This window comes from Pleurodeles waltl, chromosome 5 (assembly GCF_031143425.1).
Source record: "Pleurodeles waltl isolate 20211129_DDA chromosome 5, aPleWal1.hap1.20221129, whole genome shotgun sequence".
In the NCBI taxonomy this organism is placed as follows: domain Eukaryota; kingdom Metazoa; phylum Chordata; class Amphibia; order Caudata; family Salamandridae; genus Pleurodeles; species Pleurodeles waltl.
In genome coordinates, this window is record NC_090444.1 from 912,121,033 (window position 1) to 912,134,239 (window position 13,207).

The following is a 13,207-nucleotide window of genomic DNA, read 5'->3' on the forward strand; positions in this document are numbered from 1 at the left end:
TGTTCAGGTATGATGGTCCGGTGTTGTGGAGTGCCTTCTGTGCGTGGGTGAGGAGCTTGAAGGTGATCCTCTTGTTGACGGGGAGCCAGTGAAGGTCTCTTAGGTGGGGGGTGATGTGGCAGTGGCAACGGATGTTGAGGATGAGTCGGGCGGAGGCGTTTTGGATGCGTTGGAGGCATTGGAGGAGTTTGGATGAGATACCGGTGTAGAGGGCGTTGCCGTAGTCGCGTCTGTTGCTGACGAGGGCCTGGGTTACTGTTTTTTTTGTTTCTGTAGGGATCCATTTGTAAATTATGCGAAGCATGCAGAGGGTGTTGTAGCAGGAGGAGGAGATGGTGCTGACCTGCTTTGACATGGAGAGTGAGGAGTTGAGGGTGAAGCCGAGGTTTCGTGCGCTGTTGGTGGGCGTCGGTGGGGGACCCAGCGTGGACGGCCACCAAGAGTTGTCCCAGGCAGAGGGGACCATAATTATATGGTAACTGCCTCAGAATCGCATAATTCCAGTGGCCCTACTTATAGGTTAATAACAGACTGGAGGTCAAGAGAGGATGGATGACAGACGTCCCAGTGTTTGGATGGTGTACTGACTTCTTTCAAATCGAAGAAAAGCTTTTAATTGACTCCAGCTACCCTCTGAACTTTAAGTATGTGCAATGCATGTTAATAGAGCATATCTGTCAGACCAATATTACCAAGGCTTTGCAAAGAACTTAACTATATGTCATCACACCTTATCTGAATATGAATCAGCCCCTAAATTAAGATGAACTTACATTCTATTTTGACCGGATAAGCTCATGTAGGCAAGTGGGGTATGGAAATGATTAAGAAATGGTGTTTGTGCCATTTGTGCCAGGTGAGGATTGAAGCTGTGCTGAAAACACTATTGGATTGCCATATGGTACACCAGGCTAGAGAAAAAACGGTAATTGCTTCCTTAATCGTCTGCCTGCAAATCCCAGATAATTTAGAGGCATGTAGCAAGAAGGGGTGGGTGGAGTTCACGGAGTTCCGATATGCGGAATTTTGCATACTGAAAAAAAAACTACACAAACTACGCCTAACTCCACATGAACTGGCAGATTTGTGCTCAGATGCCGTTCACACTGATTGGTACGAGTAGTGCGCTCCGAGCGCAAACAGCACCACATGGTCGCCAACGTGTGCAGCCATCCTGTTTTTCCTGTACTGGGCATGGTGCTGGGCCTACTTTTCAGTCCCTACTATCTCTTAGCCAACTTTATGTTATCCAAGTTATCTTCCCCTGTTTTACATTTATTTCCTTAGTGTGTGTATTTGTGTTGGTGTATTTTACGTTTGGTCTCTTTTTTCTGTGACTTTTTTTATCCCTTTATTAGTTTTCCCCTAACTTTCCCTACCTTTCTAATTTTCCCTCTCTATTCCTTTTCTTCCTCCTATCTTTTTTTTATAGTCCACCCAGCATCATGGCAGAGTGTGAGAGAGGTGGCACCATTGCAGGGGCTGCCAGGGGGTGCAGACTTGCACCATTTTTAGCCAGGATGAGGTGATCACACTTGTTTTTTGTGTGCAGTGCCACCTCCCCTCCATGCTGGCAGCAGGTAGCAAACCCAGGGGTGGGAACGTCTTGCAGAAGCATCGGCTGCTGTAGGGGAGGGTGCACCATTATCGTGGACTGGAGAGGGACCTGCTGGGCATCCTGTTTTCCGGGCTTGGTGAGTACTAGTAATTAATGATTACTAATTTTCTTGCGTCCCATCCGGTAATGCTTAATTTTTTTTTAGAATAGCATGCTGCTCACACTCAGAGGTAAGTTACGTTCGCGTAACTTAACGATACTTAACGTAACGTTACAAATATTATGTGATCCAATTTGAGAGAGCCAAGTGCTTGATGCTACCTCATTCTGCTTGTTGCTGCAGACCCTTGCTTAGGTAGATTATTTAAGATGTTATGCTGACTTCTCTGTCCCCCTGCCTCTAAGATAGTGGCACTGTGGTAGTAGAAGAAAGATAATAACAGTGAGTTAGCGTTCTCTGTGCCTTTCTTTTTTGTAGCTTGAATTGTTCCAAGCAATCTTCTAGAGATGTAGCAATATGCATCTATGCATTAAAAAGGGAAACTGACTGAGTTGGCTCATCAGAGGGGGTGTGATTTGTGAAACAAAAATAATTTGTTGTAAGGCAGTAGTATTTCCAAATTTAGTTTAGGAAATTTGGAATAGTGCTTCTGTAAGGTTTCGGAAATTAGGAATAGGTCAACTCGATAATATAGGCAATCTGATTTAGAAAAGTACAACGTCAATATGTTGCTGGTTTTGCCTTTGCCTGTCAAAATATTCTCTAGGAGATTAACTGTACCACAAATCTATTTTTGTTATCTTCTTTATTTCTTACATCAGTTCGCAAGGCCAAGAAGAGGGCATCCAAGGTTGAGGCCAAGGAGAGTGCCACCACCAGTGCCACGGCAGGTGGAAGTTCCACCACCACCACTAGTTCCACAGCAGACTGCTCTGCTGGCCCCAGGAAGTTCTGGTTTATTTTTCTAAATTTTACCTCTCCCCATTAGATTAATTTTTCTCCTTTCTCTTACACTGTGATTTGTTTTCAAGTGCTCTTTATTCTATTTAATGTATATTCTTGTTATCCCTACCTGCATTATTGTTTTTTCTATATTTCTTGTTTCTTTAGCTGAATCCCTCCTGTGCCTGTACTAATCTGTAGTTTAAGGCCTTATTAAGATGTTGTTGGACAGAATACTCTGCCACAAATTTGAGAGATATCATGTCTGATGTATTCGGATGCCCATTCAATAGAACGGGATCTTTATACTGCTGATGGGAAATCCATCATGTTTGTGACAAAGTATTCACCTCTGCCAACTTCTAAGTCAGTCCCTAAGGCACTTAGGGCCAGATGTAGGAATGAAAAAATTAGCGACTCGCAATTTGCGAGTAAGTGCGACTCGCAAATTGCGTGTCGCTAATAGAAATGCAGGAAGATTGTCAGTGTACAAATTGTGACTCGCACCCGGAGTCACAACGCAGAGAGCGAGTCCGCTGTTTGCGAGGTCGCTTTTTGCGACCGTGCAAAAAACGAACTCGCAATTTGCGAGTGGGTGTCGCAAATTGCGAGTACCATGTAAATTGATTGCAGGTGCTGCAGAACACTCCAGAAACCACTCCATAAAACTCTGGAAACACTTCCTGGCACATGATGATGACATCACAGCCAGGAAGTTAACTAATACACCTGCGAGGAGGGAGGACCACACCCATTTTAAACTGCTGAACTGCACACAGGAGGAACAGCAGCTGCAATGGAAGAAACTCCTAAAAAAAGAAAACTAAAATTCTCAGAGAAGGAGCTGGAGGTGCTGACAGACGAATGCTGTCAGCACTATGATGAACTATTTGGAAAGGCAGCCCTCAACGTGCCAGAAGCCACCAAAAGACAACTCCGGCAGGAGATCCAGGAAAAAATCAACTCCCTGGGGGTGAGCCACAGGAGTGTGGAAGAGATTAAAAAAACAGTGGTATGACCTCCGCTCCCGGACCAAGGAGAGGGTGGCTGAAAGGCTCCGGGAGATGAGAGGCACAGGAGGGGGACCATCATCAGTACCACCACCCACACCCCTGGAAGAAAGGGTGGAGGAGACCCTGGAGCAGGAGGCAGTGTCAGGATTTGGAGACCTGGACACCTCAGAGCCCACTACATCAACCGGTGAGTACCATGTGATATGCCTGTACCCCTATCAATGCCATACCCCCACCCACCATGTACACAGGGGCATGCTCAACCAAGATAACTCCATTTCAGGGCTGCAAACACCAGAATGATGCATTATGGGAAATGTAGTCAAGTAGGCAGTTCATAGGCAAATGTTTATTAGGAAGTGTGCAACAGATAGTAGACACTGACAGTCTGTTCCTCATGTCCCACAGGTCTCCCACAAGACACCATCACAACCCACAGCAGCCAGCCCCATGAGGACAGTACAGGAGCCGCCACCACTCCCACCTGCACGACCAACACCATCCCTGTTATGTCCACACCAGCTGCAACTGTGTTCCAGAAGGCTGCGCCAGCAACAGGCAGGAGTGGCACAGTTGAGCACACAGGGCAGCCACCGCTGCGCAGGCAACGCAGGTACAGGAGATCAGGGCTGCAGGCTGCGTCCGGCCGTCAACCGACCACCAACTGTGAGGCACAGCTGCTGCGTGGTCAGCGCCTGCAAAACTATATATTAGGGCGGATTAGTGGTGTGCTGCACCGCTTTGTCAGAAATAACGAGGCCAGCATGCAGCATCTAAATTCCAGAATTGACGTTATTGCCACAAACACTGGGGACCTAGCCCTGTCCATCTGGAGGCAGGACTACTGGCACAGGGTGAGGGTGGGCGGCGCAGGGACCGTCAGCTCCTACAGAGACTTGATAGGATGGCCACATCAATCGGCAGACTGGCTGTGAACACCACTGGCCTGTCGAGAAGGACAGTTGGCCTCCAGGTCGAAATGGGCCATTTTGCTGGAGATGTGGCTAGGGGCCTGGGCCGTATCACACACGTGATTGACTTAATGGAGGCACGGCATCTGTCCAGGGGCACAGGGGACACACCCCAGGACAGCGAAGAGGGCTCTACAGTGAGCAGTGTCTCTGCCAGTGACACTAGGGTGCTCTGGAGTGGGAGTACCAGGCAGAGCACTGCAGAACCACCAGGGACCAGCCAGGCTGGCAGGGGCCGCCGAAGGACATAGACATAACCCTGTCCCTGATGATGTGGCACATGACATCAATGTGCCCCATGCATGGTTTGCATTTAGATGACCATGAACAGTTATTATTTGTAAATAGTTGAATTTCTGCACAAATTAAATAGTTTTTTTGTTCCACTTAACAAATGGAGTCTTTGGTCAATAGGTGAGTATGGTTGAAGTGGACACGTACCTTCCAAAGTATTGGTTTGGATGTGTTCCCGTTTCAGTCTGCCTTGATTAGCTATACTCCGATCCCCATGATGGCGATGTGGTTGCTCTTGCTCTTCATCCTCAGGATCTGGGTCTGCAGGGGTGAGAGGTAGAACACGTCGGGTGGCTATGTTGTGAAGGATGGCGCATGCGACAACAATTTTGAATGCTGTAATGGGGGTATACTGGAGGGCACCTCCACTGCGGTGGAGGCATCTGAATCTTGCTTTCAGTAATCCAAAGGTGCGTTCGATAAGGTTCCTGGTCCTCTTATGTGCATTGTTGGATCGCCTCTCACATTCATTGCTGGGTGTTAAGAACGGAGTCATAATCCATGGCCGTAGAGCATATGCACTGTCACCTGTTGGGCACAAACATTACACTGTTAGAAAGTCCTGGTTGGTGTGCACAGTGACCTGTCTGTATGTCTACAAGGTGTATGCAGCTCTACCTAGGAGGTATCCGTCTCCAAATTCCCCACGTTCCAGGCGTTGGTGTATCCCACTGTGCCTAAAAATGTAGGAGTCATGGGTACTGCCTGGAAACTTAGCTACAATGTCAGTGATGACATAATGGGCGTCACAAACAACCTGAATATTGAGTGAGTGGGTACACTTTCTGTTACGGAAAAGATGTTCCAGGTTTGCAGAGGGGCATATTTGAATATGTGTCCCATCTACACACCCTATGACATGGGGAAAGTTGGCAATCCGGTAAAAGTCCAGCTTGGTGCTGTTGATTTCTGCCTCATTCCTGGGTAGGTATATGAAGTGAGACCTGTGTGTGAGTATGGCATCTAGGAATGCCCTGAGGAACCTTGACACTGCACTTTGAGATACCCCACCTGCCACAGCAATGACCCCCTGATAGCTCCCTGAGGCCAAGAGGTGCAGTGAGCATAGCACTTGCACATGCGTGGGGATGGCGCAGCCACGCAGAGTCTGGTGTTCTAGCTGTGGTTTTAGTAAATCAATTAATTCTAGTATGGCTGCGCTGCTAAGGCAGTATTTATCGTATATCTCTTCCTCAGTTTGCTGAAAAAGAGTCTGCCTTGTTCTATATATCTTCTCCTGTCTGTGGCCCCTCCTCCTCCTCTGCTGGGCTGCGTGGACTCTCCTCCTCACTGCTTTCAGGTATATCTCCGCCATCTTGAGTGACCCAGATGCCTTCTGGGTCTCCTTTTATACTTTGGTTATGGTTACCACCTGCTCTGGGTTAGTGGTAAATTACAAGTGCAAAATGGGCTTTTTGTGACTAGTCGCAATTTGCGAGTTGCAATTGCATATGGTTTGCAACTCGCAAATTGCGACTTGCTATTTGCGGGTCGCAAAATGGGGTCGCACATTTTGCGAGTCGCTAACGGCTCACATCGCTTTTTGCAAGTCGGAAATGGGGTTTTTGCATCCCATTTCCGATTTTGCAGTCGCAAATAGCGATTCAGGCCATTTGCGACTCGCAAAACTTTGCTACATCTGGCCCTAGATTAGGTAGCCTACTGTAATATTGCAGTATGCAAACTCAAGCAAGTTTTTCCACACATGTTTGTTGAGAAGGCTTTCTATTTATTGCTAATGCTCAAAGGACAAGAGAGTGGCTATGGTTATGGAGACCCTCCCAGTGCTGTATTGTGGATATCATTATTCAGTATCCCAGCAGTTTTGATGAAAGTGCAACATGGCAAGTAGTATGAGGACGGTCCCAATGCATTTGCCAACTAAAACCATATGTTCTTCATCGATCAATTTAGTCTACCCCTTCATTGCACTTCAAATGAATCACAGACATCATCATATCTCTGCCTCTCCATTACGGTTGGCTTGACAACTGGCTTTTCTTATATTGTCTACCAGCAAAATGCCCAAAGTGATATTTTAGATGGGAGAAAAAATACTGAGAATTGAACTGTAGTCATGTGTTGTGGTTGTATTTTATTAAAACAAATAAAAGTTGGGTGTATCTGGCATCTAAATGTGTAAAGTTTTTTCTAGCCGCACATGCGACCAGCGACGGGGCCAGCACCAGTGCACTAGATAACGCAGCAGTTGAAGGCGGAGTCTCTGCTGTGGAAGGGATGGCCAATGCTAAGTCACATTGCTTGGTTATTCCCAATTACTAGTATACCCACTGTATTTGTTAAGAGAGGCAGATCCCACCCATCATCATCCATTACATCCGTGACCATAACACTTTGCGAGTCGCAACTTAAGGGCCATGGCCCCAGCCAACTGCAGCATGGCTCAATCTGGCACTGCAGAGACGGCTGTGCAATGTGCTTCTGTTTCTGTTAATGTAGCATTTACAAAGCTTTCAATGGATTGCAAACCAAAATGAAAACAAGGTGTCTTTTTCTTAACTCCCAGTGCCTACTCTCAAACCTCCTAGTACCGCATTCCTTTATTCATTCCTAAGTTCTGTCCCAGTCTACCAAAAACATTGAAAACTAAATTTTTGGTATGTACCACGTTACCGAGACAAGTGGTTCTTTTGGCTTATATAATGGATTTGCTCTTGTTCAGATTTGACATTGAGTAACTTACATTTTCAGCTACAGTGATTGATTAAGCCTAAGCTACATCATCAGTTAACCACCCCCCACTATTGTATAGCAAAATCGCTACTGTACCTATCTGATGTTTTCCCCTGTACCTTACCCTGCTGCAGCAGACTAAGGGTCTGATTTTTAGTTTGGCAGAGGGGGTTACTCCGTCACAATCATGACTGATATCCTGTCTGCTGTATTATGAATCGTAAAAGGGCGACCGGGATATCTGTCACATTTGTGATGGAGTAACCCCTCTGCCAAATTCTAGTCTAAATCAGTCCCTAAGTCATTTTTCTCTCCCTTACTGCTGAGAAAATGTAATTGATTTAAATAATTTGAGTTTAAGGCAAGGCCAAGAATTAAGGTGGTGTTAAGTGTCTGTGATTTTATGTTTTTCGGATGGGATACTCTGTGACAATCGTGTCCAATAAAATCTATATATCCTGTTCCTTTACCTGTACTGCAGTGCATCATTTTCCCCACCATCTAATTACAGCAGACAGGATATCTATTATCCACATGTTATACAAGGGGTGTGTGACATAATAATCATCGGCCTCTTTGGAGTCAAGGTAGAAATGAAAGGCATTTGTAGGAGAGCAGAGGCCATTGGAATCAAAGACAATTTCTGTCCATTGCAGCTGCCCCAACTGCAGGCTGCAGAGAGTAGGAAATGTGTACCTAACACTCTAGCTAGTACGCTTCCAGTCATTTAGCACAACAGGAATGGTATACTTCTACTCTATAGTGGTTGCTGCCTTAATTATTAAACATGTTTTTTTCTTTTTTCCACACAAAGCATCTGTATGGTTTAATTTTTTTAGGACATCCTTTACAAGAAAAATTAAATCTGTTTCTTTTATCTTATGCTGCCTCCTTTTAGTCAGTAAGTGTTTTTATGTGAGGTATGTGTTGTTAAAATCATGTCCCTGTGACTGACTTTCCTAATCACATCAAAAATTCCAATGGCCCTAGAGCACCAGCAATCTACTCATACTGTGCTGCTATTTATATATATATTTAAAACCAAGTGTTTGCACAGAGCATTCTTTACAATTTGTCTTTTTTTCTTTCTTGATATAGCTACTCCTACTGGCCCACCACCACCACCTTCCCGGTAGAAGATCGCAGCAAAGCTCTGACAGTAGAGCCTGGATGCCATGAGGGCGCTCTACCAGTGGCTGGTGAACGAGGAGGGCCATCACATGTCCCTGCTCCTGGGCCCAGTTCCATCAGCCAACCACCTAAACCTCCAGCCTCCAGGCCACAACAGCGCTGCCAGCAGCTTGGAGCTGCCAGTCCCAGTGCCTCCCCCCTTTCATACCAGCTTCACCATCGCCATGTGCTGTGTGAGGTGGCACACTTGATCATAGGATGGAATGCCTCCAGGCCTGGATTTAACACCTGGAGAACCTCACCGAGAATGACCTCAACTAGCTCTTTTTAACAGTTTTTGTTTTTTGTTTTGGTGAGAGGGAGTTGTGGAGAGGGTGGGAATTTGGGCATGACATTTTTCTTCTTTATGGACAATTGGACATAGACATTTATATTTATTTTGGACATTTGTTGGGGAATGGATAAGATGTAGCAGAGGGGTGAGCCTGTTGTAGGAGGCGAGGGTTGGTTTTATATTTTATAATGTTAGTAAAGAGGAAGTCTTTATAATCTACTTTATGTCTGAAGTTTTTTGTGTTTTACTTTAACTTTGCACTAATGCCTTTTTGCACAGCCTGTCTTTTTAATCTATTTCTCAAAGGGAATGCCAGTTAGGAGGGTGTGCTGCCATTCCTTATATTGCCTGGAGAAACAGAGATAAACAATTACTTATCTCATCTGAAGTAGAAGTTATTTACATACTAAGAAAGTAGTTCACTTTACACCATAGTTCTCTTACAGAGTAGATGAAGTGATGGCTGACAGTTGCTCCTTCTGTCAGACTTCCAACACCTTACTGGTGGTAGTGCGATAGCAGGGAAGGTATCACAGCGAGGTCCCACTCCCACCTAGGTGAGCTCTAACTGTAGGATGAATTAAAAGGATTACAAGCAACTAAATAAAAAAACTGAGCGTTAGTAGGTTACACATATAAACTTATATTATAGCTTTTGAAAGACTGAAGACAAACTACTACCACCATGACACATCAAAGAATACCCCATATTAAAGCAAAAACTAGCAATAGCAAATTATTCTGAGCAATGGCGATCATGGACTCTGAAAACCAAAGTTATGAAATCCTCAAGTCAGGAAAAATGCACTTAAAGTCTGTACTCTGTAGTTGACAAGATTAAGGCCATCATCACAACTCTTTTGGTAGCGCCATGGTCGGACCTCCAGCACCGCTAGTTTTCCTCCACAGGAGGGTTTGGCGCTGCTGCTGGGTCCTAATCCACCAGGGCAGTTCTGCAGGCAGTGTCACCCTGGGGTTTACAACCCCCCCCTCTCTGCCAGAGGTTACATGGCGGCAACCCCGCCATGTAAAGGCTGTTGGTGATGGGGTACAGGGTACCCCACGGGGGCCTTGCACTGCCCATGCACTTGGTGGCCTTGTTGCAAGGATCACTGTCTGCTTTGCAAACAGTGAGCTTTGTGACGGATGCTGGTGCACCCTACGCACTACAGCATTGCTGCTGGCTCGTAATAGACATTGCTGTAGGGCATTTACCGCTGAGTCAGAGGGCAGAAACTCTGTTTCTGCCCACTGACCTAGTGTGAAATGTGCAATGGGGCTGGTGGGGAGGAAGCCTCACAAGTGGCAATCTCCCCATTGGAACTTCTGCGGATGGGCTTTACCATCCATCAAAGTCATACTAACCCCCCTGGGTGTTTTATTTACGCATAACAAAGGCCTGAATGATGAGGTTGACCTTGAGGAATGACATTGTTACTTATGCGTGGTTGGGTAAGTGGGGCTGGTATAGGCTATTGCTCAGGTAATAGAAGATTCTGCAGTGAGTTGGTGTCACATTTAACCACATCCTGCCCTCCAAGTATGTGATCTATTTGGTGTAAATTGAGACACACCTCAAAAAATATCACACAGCCCTGGGGAAGAGGGTAAGGGGTTGGATGAATAGATGGAAAAGGGGATTTAGGGAAAGGTGTGACAAATACAAACACAAGAACACTATTCATCAGAGCAATCGGCAGCACATCATCATCAATCTTGACAAGAAAGGGAGTGGGCACTGGTGGTAGAAAGGGGTGCACTTCCCACACATTGAGCAAGTATAGTCAATAGCAGTTCCTGTAGAAAATCGTGCAAACATGGGGTGGGTTATGGTGCTATGGTGTGAGATGCTCCACTACCCAAGAGCATATGGTAGTGCTTCAAAGAAACACTAAACATGAAATTTAGCACAGAAGCCGCATCACTCAAAACAATGTTCATAATAAAGATGTACTCCAGTTGAGTTGGTTGTAGTGGATTCCTTTAATTAGTAGCCAAGGGCATCAAAAGAGAACGGTTGAGCATTGATCCATAAATACAGCCAAGTAGTCAGTTGAGCATATTTCCATATAAACAGCCACATCAATCTATGTTGGAAGGAAAAAAAGAAATGAGTATGGCACAGTTCAATTAATTCCATTTCAAACAGCCCTTCTGCCCCAGAGACCCAAGTTATTAGATATCGAAGGGCTTGATTTAGAGTTTGGCGGACAAGGTTACTCTGTCACGCATGTGACGGATATCTTGTCTGCCATATATCTAATTATGTCCTATAGACATCATAATATAGCAGACAGGATATCCGTCACGTTTGTGATAGAGTAACCTGTCTGCCAAACTCTAAATCAGGACCTAAATGTTCTGTTTTCTAGGTTTGAAAAATCTAATTATGGACGAGTGAATTGAACCCACCCAGTTCTAAAAATATGATTATTAAAAGAAAAATGACATGTATTGCCAAATTAGGTGGGGCATCTGCATTCTCCTCTGGAATGTCTGTCACTCTTAGGTACCTGTCTGAACCAGTCTGGTAGATAAGCAGGAGTGCGGACCTCAGTTTTTGCCTTTTGTTCATGCAGGAAGGGAGAAGGCCTGCAGATTGCAAAACAGAAAGTGTATTGTAGAGACAAGGAGAAGGATGGAAGGAAGGTTAAGCTTCATGAGGAGTGTACCAAGAAGACTCAGAGGCACTTTTGCCATAAGTACAATACACCCACTCAGCAGCATCTCCCAAATCAACCCACCTCTCTCCACTCCACATAGCTAAATTCTAGGCCTCAGATTTATGGTTTCCTTTTGAAGTCGATGATTTCTTTATTCTACCTGTTGATGAGGTAGTCCCACCCTGAGTCCTTTCATCCTCCTTAGTCCTGACTCCGAGTCACTCCGTCCTGAGCAAGATAGACGTGTAGTGCACTGTTGTTGAAGAACAAGTAGAAAAACAGAATTGCAGTATTTTGTATAGACTTGGATTTGTTAATTAAAGTAACTTGTATGGTCTATGCAGAACCCAAAAAAGGTGTGGATCATACAGATACATTTTTGCTAATTAAGTTTGAAAAGACCAATCACCTTCAGGAAAAATGATCACCCATCAGGCACCAAACATTGCAACACATCAAAGTCAAGTTTACTATTAATTGAACACTCCCCCTAACTGTCCGCAACCACATAAATCATCAATCATCTTCCACAATCACTCACTCATTGTTGCAATAGTTGTAGTTGCCTCTTTCAATCCAAGCACGGGTAGGTTAGGTACACAATTGTAATTTTGATGCTCGCACCACATTGGAATTTGGTATTAGCACTCTTGTAAATCAGTGATCTTCTCGGGCAGCCCAGCTAAGTGATGCAAAAAAAAGATAGGGATGTGGGAGGGAGGCAGACATTGTCTTCAATGTCATGATGTCATTCGACTCTAACCATGGGAGTAAGAATGCTTGGTTTAGGGCGGCAGCACCACCGCTTGTGGGTGACTGAGTCAGTCCCACACCAACTTGAAGCTGTCAGCCTGACCTTCTTGATTAGCTAGCAGCACCTCACCCAAACCTAGAAATTAAAGGTGATTTGTGGCAGCCTAAAACATGGCACTCTGAATCCGCATGGAACACATGGCAGAATAGATCTTGCTGCTTCCTTTCATTTACATGGGTCTCGCGCATGCAAAGATAGAAAAAGAATCCAAGGATAAGTTTCAATACATTTATTGAAGGAACTGCATTCTATGATAAAAAGCATGAGCTGCAATTATTAGGAAGATGAAACCTAAAACAGTGATGATTTTGACTGAGTGTAAAACATATAAACAGTCTCAGCATCCTGACATAATCATGAGTCTAAGAATTCCTACCTACTGTTCTAGCATCTAACATGAGACCATAGCAGTGTTAGCCATTCTGCCTGCACTAGTCCATGAAAGGAGCAACCACCCCGACCCCATACTTGTAAAGAAAGGGTCTGTCTGTAGAATGCTAGCAGTCTTCACAGTTGACTGGAGAGACAAGGCCCAGATCTGCGAAGCTGTCGATAAAGTGGCACACAGCGTGAGATGACTGGCTGGCATGTCCCCTCCACCCTTCTTTGGCATGTGTGTTGTTTAGATAACAAAACGTGTTGTGTTCTGAGAAAAGGCCTGATGGGGTAATATGAATATGGTCAGAATATTAACTCTGTGACTCTTGGACTGGCGAAACCAGGTAAACTATTGTGTGTAATGACAGTCTTGAACAGAGCACATAATGAAATGTCATGCAAAGGAACTGACAG